Raw genomic sequence first — 6,564 nt, forward strand, 5'->3', positions numbered from 1 at the left:
ATAGTCCTGTTCCGCAGCGGCTATCATGCCTTGCTCGGACGTACCGCATTCGCAAAGTTCAACGCAGAGCCGCACTACGCATACCTCAAGCTCAAGATGCCAGGCCCTAGAGGAGTCATCACGGTCAACGGAAACACTGAACGCTCCCTCCGAATGGAGGAACATACAGCGGCTCTCGCGGCAGAAGTACAAAGCAGCCTTTTTAGGCAATTCTCGAGTCCGGCTGCCAAGCGGCCGGACACAGCTAAGCGTGCCCGGAGTAACCTACAATACGACCACCTGGCACGTTCCAAGCACGCGTAGAAGTGCGGCCCCAACCCCAGCCCCTGTAAAACATTAAGACAGACCCTTCGCGTACTCCATTACGCTCTGAAGATACCATGGGCATGGGGCAAGGGGCTCGACCACGATAAGCCCAGACTGCGGCTCAACCGCACCAGGGGCTCTTAAGTGTGTAGTTTCTTTTTCTTTTCCTTTTATTTTTTACCTACAGGACTCCGTTCGTCAGAGGCCCTGTCCGGCAGCAGACATGCCGAACCCACGATGCAACAGCCAGGGAAGGAGAAAGGCTACAACGAAAATCCAGGTGGTCTCCATCATGAGCATTAAATCTGTTTTATGCATTATTCTGTAGCCTACCCCTGGAGGGGGACATGTTAAACAGTCCCATCCCTTGCTTACCACACCACTTGTATCGTCCTACACTTACAACAGTTTTTATTGAGTAAAGCAATGCAACACATTTTTGCTTCTATTTGCATTTCTTTCTTACACATATGTTCATCTATGACATGTTGCATCCGTACGTTTTGGTATAGCTAAATACACCAGGGGCTTATGTTTCCCGCGTTATGGTGTGATAAGTCCGAACACTTTCACAAGTGCGGCACCCCGAACTTATAGCATTATATGCATCGGCTCTGAATCATGTTCTTGGGTCAATAGTTGGGTTTGCCCGGCTCCCATGTTTTGGTACCTTACGTTCCGTTTTATCGGCTAAGGTAGCACTGGGAGAACCACTGCGATTGTGCCCCAGTTGAGCTGGGTTAACGCCTCAGTGGAGAAAGCTAAAACTGACTGTCGTGATGAGGCGAGAGCTGGTCGCTGTTCGAGAGGTTCTTTGCGAGTCCCTAAAGACTTATGCCGCTTCGAGCGAGGAACCGGATTCTGTCCGGCCAAGGCATGGATAGCGCCCCAAATTCGGCCTTCCGAAAACTAGGGGCTTCGCCGAAATTTAAAATTATAGAATTCTATGGCTAAGTGAGAGTGTTCAAGCATTATAAGTCCGGTTGCCTTGTTCATTGTGTTGAGAGCCTCCCTCGATGGACCCAAATATGGGAACAAGAGTGCCCAAATTTATCCCGAACACCCCAGCACTCGTGGCATGGGGGCTGAAGCCGACGACTTGCCATCTCTCAGATTTGATAAAGAGCCGCACAGAAGGTAATATTTTAAATTAACAAGCGTTGCTTAGCGCATATGAACCAAGTTTTCAGCGCACAGGATAACAAAATGCGAGTCTACTCAAATATTACATCTTTGGAGCACTCACCCGCAATAGTGCGGGCGCCCTTCAGCACACTCTTATAATACATCTCGGGCGTACGATACTCCTTGCCCTCTGGTGGTGGGTCCGTCACAAGCTTCTAGGCATCCATCTTGCCCCAGTGCACCTTTGCGCGGGCAAGGGCCCGACGGGCACCTTCAATACAGGTGGAGTGCTTGATGACTTCAACCCACGGGCACACATCCACCAGCCGCCGCACCAGGCCGAAGTAGCTCCCAGGCATGGCCTCCTTAGGCCACAGCCGAACTATGAGGCCCTTCATGGCCTGTTCGGCCGCCTTGTGGAGCTCGACCAGCTGCTTCAGCTGGTCGCTAAGGGGCACCGGATGTTCGGCCTCAGCATACTGAGACCAGAAGACCTTCTCCCTCGAGCTCCCCTCCTCGGCCCGGTAGAATGTGGCAGCATCGGACACGCTGCGAGGAAGATCTGCGAACGCTCCTGGAGAGCTCCGAATTCAGGTAAGCGACAGGTAATTAACACTCACATGCTTACTTTGCATGAAAAATGCCTTACCCGCTGCTATTTTCTTTACCGCCTCGATCTCCTGGAGGGCCTTGTAGGCTTCGGCCTTAGCGGCTTTGGCACTCTCAAGAGCCGTTGCAAGCTCAGACTCTCGAGTCTTCGAGTCACGCTCCAGGCTCTCATGTTTCCTCACGAGATCCTGGAGCTCTTGCTGTACCTCCGCCACCCGCGCCTCCTGTTTCTCTCGCTCGGTGCGCTCCGAAGCCGCATTGCGTTCGGCCGCGGCTACCGCCTCCTTCAGGGTCGCCACCTCGTTAGTGGCCCCTGCAATACCCCAGTTATCCTTGTCATTGTTCTTGCAACCAAAATCCTTTTCTGTAAGGTACAATTTTCATAAGGTATTACTCACCTTGTTTTTCCTCGAGCTGCTTCTTGGCATGGCCGAGCTCGTTCTCGGACCGCTCGAGGTTTTCCTTCAAAGTTTTGACCTCCGCAGTCAGTGCGTCAGAGGTCAGCAGTACAGCCTGCAATCCCATATTGACATATTTTCATGACTCCTGCGATTATCTTTCTAAAGATCCTCAGTCCGGCTTTTCTTTCCGAACACCGAACCGAGCATAAGGGGCTACTGTCTATGCGGTACCATTTTACATATATTGAAATTCTTACCTCAAAGCCTGTTAGAAGGCTGCTGCAGGCTTCGGTCAGCCCGCTCTTGGCGAGCTGAACCTTCTGAATCACCGCACTCATAACAGTGCGGTGTTCCTCTTCGATGGAGGCGCTGTTGAGCGCCTCCAGCAAATTATCCGGCACCTCCGGTTGGACGGAGGCAGCCAGCGTCGCGGTCTTGCCCTTCTTCCGAAGGGGTCACCCGCCGGACTCTGGAGCCACTATGGGTTCCGGGGCTGAGTCCAGTGCAGAGTCCGGGAGGTTGTCCTGCGACACCTCCAGGGCCCTCTCCTCCTGGTGGGTCCCTTCCTGGGATCCCACCTCGGCATCATCCGCATCACGGGGGGTGGAGGCAGTCGGAAAAGAATCCATATCCGACGCCCCTAAGGACCCGCTCGACGAAGTGGGGAGATCATCCTTAGGCGGACTGCAGGGTTGTATGCGGCATTAGAAAGACATAATGTGGCGGAAAACAAAATCCTTGAAGTTATTCGGGAGTCCGGATACTTACGATCTCGCCAGAGGCTTGGCCCTTGGAGGCCAGTCCTCGTCGTCGTCACTGGCGTTGGCGGAACAGTCCAGGGGAAGAGTTTTTCCCCTCTTGGACCCTTCGGCCTCCCTTGTTGGGGAGGCCTTCCTTTTCTTCCCTCCCCCCGCTGGGGGAGAGGCTTTCTTCTTCTCCTCCTCGCCTTGGTGGGAGGAGTCGGCCTCGGATTCATCGTCCAATAGCACCAGAAAACGGGAACTCTTCCGAGTCCCCGTGGCCTTCTTCTTGGCCTTCTTCTCCGGCACCACGTGGGGTGCCGGAGCCAGCAGCCCCGTTAGGCGGGCGTCAGCTGGGTCCTCTAGCAATGGGGCCGGACAGATAGCCTGTGCAGCCTTCTTCAGCCAGTCCTGTCAAAGGAAAGGGAGTTTAGATCCCGCATAGAGTCAAACTATGAATAACAAGCATCCCGTAAAGGACAATATCACTTACCTCGTCAGCTGGACGCTGCGAGCTAAATCCGCGATCTTCGGTAGCGGATGCGAGAGCCTCGGCGCCCTTGAACAGCACCTTCCAGACCTCTTCGTACGTAGTGTCGAAGAGCCCATTCAAAGTCTGGTGCTGCGCCAGATCGAACTCCCACATATTGAAGCCCCGTCGTTGGCACGGGAGAATCTAGCGGATGAGCATGACCTGGACTACGTTGACAAGCTTGATCTTCTTGTCCACCAGCTTTTGGACGCACGCTTGGAGTCCGGTCAGCTCCTCCGAATCGCCCCAAATCCGGCCGCTCTCTTTCCAGGAGGTGAGCCGTGTGGGGATGCCGGATCTGAATACGGGGGCCGCTGCCCATTCGGGATCACGCGGCTCGGTGATGTAGAACCACCCCGATTGCCACGCCTTAATGGTTTCCACGAAAGTACCCTCCAGCCACGTAACGTGGGACATCCTACCCACCATGGCGCCTCCGCACTCCACTTGGCTGCCCTTCACAACCTTCGGCTTGACACTGAAGGTCTTGAGCCACAAGCCGAAGTGGGGCTGGATGCAGAGGAAGGCCTCGCACACGACGATAAACGCCGAGATGTTGAGAATAAAATTCGGGGCCAGATCATGGAAATCTAGGCCGTAGTAGAACATGAGCCCCCGGACAAAGGGATGAAGTGGGAAGCCCAGTCCGCAGAGGAAATGGGGAAGGAATACTACCCTCTCATGGGGCCTGGGGGTGGGGATGAGCTCTCCCTCGTCGGGGAGCCGATGCGCGATGTCGCTGGACAAGTATCCGGCGCTGCGCAGCTTTTGGATATGCCCCTCCGTGATGGAGGAGGCCATCCACTTGCCTCCCGCTCCGGACATATTTGGAGAAGGTTGAGGTGAGATGTGCGGGCTTGGGCGCTAGAGCTCGAGTTCGCGGAGATGGATAAGCCAAGGAGGAAGAAGGCGCAGGTAAAAGGATTGGATCTTTATCCCCTTATATGGGCGGACGGAAACATGCGTCCCCACCGGCCTGATAAAACTCGCTTATCTCCCAAGCGCCGCAATCAATGGCGTGGTTGGGTTACCCATGTCCGTATTGACGGGAATCCCGGAATAAGGGGAATACAATCTCTGCTTCGACAAGACGTGCCAAGGAAACCGCCTCGCTAAACGCGCTGAGATGGAACAATAAAAACAATTTGAGGGCTTGGTAGTGGTGTGATGTTACGCCACAAAATACGTCAGCAGATTGAACTTGTGTAATATTATTCTCTCTAAGGTTGTATGTGGAATTTATTTTGCAGAGCCGGACACTATCCTGGTGTTCACAATCTTCTATAAATTATTCGGAGGAGGAACCCGCCTTGCAATGCCGAAGACAACATGCGCGCCGGACTCGTCGTCATTGAAGCCTGGTTCAGGGGCTACTGAGGGAGTTCCGGACTAGGGGGTGTCCGGATAGCCAAACTATCATCATCGGCCGGACTCCAAGACTATGAAGATACAAGATTGAAGACTTCGTCCCGTGTCCGGATGGGACTTTCCTTAGCGTAGAAGGCAAGCTTGGCGATACGGATATGTAGATCTCCTACCATTGTAACCGACTCTGTGTAACCCTAGCCCTCTCCGGTGTCTATATAAACTGGATGGATTTAGTCCATAGGACGAACAACAATCATACTATAGGCTAGCTTCTAGGGTTCAGCCTCCTTGATCTCGTGGTAGATCCACTCTTGTAACACACATCATCAATATTAATCAAGCAGGACGTAGGGTTTTACCTCCATCAAGAGGGCCCGAACCTGGGTAAAAACATCGTGTCCCTCGTCTCCTGTTACCATCCGCCTAGACGCACAGTTCGGGACCCCCTACCCGAGATCTGCCAGTTTTGACACTGACAGCGACCGTCAGGGTCTTCGACCGATAGCTCCAGTTGGTGCTGGGCTTGGTAGGTGGGCCGGCTGCATAAGCCAGCAGGTTGACGTAGTTGCGTGACAAATGGATGTTCTCGACATAGAAGTAAGATTTTTGCCACAGTTTGGCCGACTACAGCAGGGCGAGATCCGAGAAGCGGGTTCCGGCTCTTGTGCGCCACACCGCGATGCAGGCTCCGCACTGGGCCACCTTGTTCTTGGCGGCGGTGCGGAGCTTGAGGTAGAAGAGCTCTCCCCACAGCTCAAGTGTGGGAAGAGTGCCAAGATATCCCTCGCAGAGGGTGATGAAGGCGGAGAGCAGCACCACCGTGTTCGGCATGAGTGGGTGGGGCTGCACTCCGTAGAAGACAAGGAACGAGGGGAGGAACCCGCTTGCTGGTAGGCCGAAGCCACAGAGGAAGTGCGATCGGAGACGACGCGCTCGCCGCCCTCCGGCGCCGGCGAGATCTCCCTTTCAGGTGGAACGCAGACCTTGACATTCAGAAGTGGGGGAGCTACCGCGTCTAGCGAAGGAACTCCAGGTGGTCGTCGTGGACGTTGGAGCCGTCCCAGTCGCCCGCGCGGCCGCTCTACGCCATGGGCTCCGAGCTCGGCGGCGGTGCGATGCAGCAACGGCGTAAAGAAGTCCGACGATGACGGGCCGCGGCGGCACTCCGACGAGAGAAGAAGGCGCTGCGGCAGCGAGAGGAAGAGGGAGGAGAAGAGCCAGGCAAAGGGCGAGGAGGGCACATGTGCGTTCTGCCGCCCCCTCCTCCCCCTACTTATACCCCCGGCGGCAGAGCCAAGGGGCGAGACATGGGGGGCACGAGATTAATTGTGCCCACTCCCCCACGACCCCGCATCTTCCATGCCATAATGGCGTGTATTAAACACGTCTGGGAAGTGCAACCGCCCGCCTCGGACGTAGCGGGTCCGCACGCGTGCCGAGGCCCTGTAGTGGCGGGCCCATGCCTGCGGCGATGTCCCATTGC

The sequence above is a fragment of the Triticum aestivum genome, chromosome 3B (genome assembly GCF_018294505.1).
Source record: "Triticum aestivum cultivar Chinese Spring chromosome 3B, IWGSC CS RefSeq v2.1, whole genome shotgun sequence".
Classification (NCBI taxonomy): Eukaryota; Viridiplantae; Streptophyta; class Magnoliopsida; order Poales; family Poaceae; genus Triticum; species Triticum aestivum.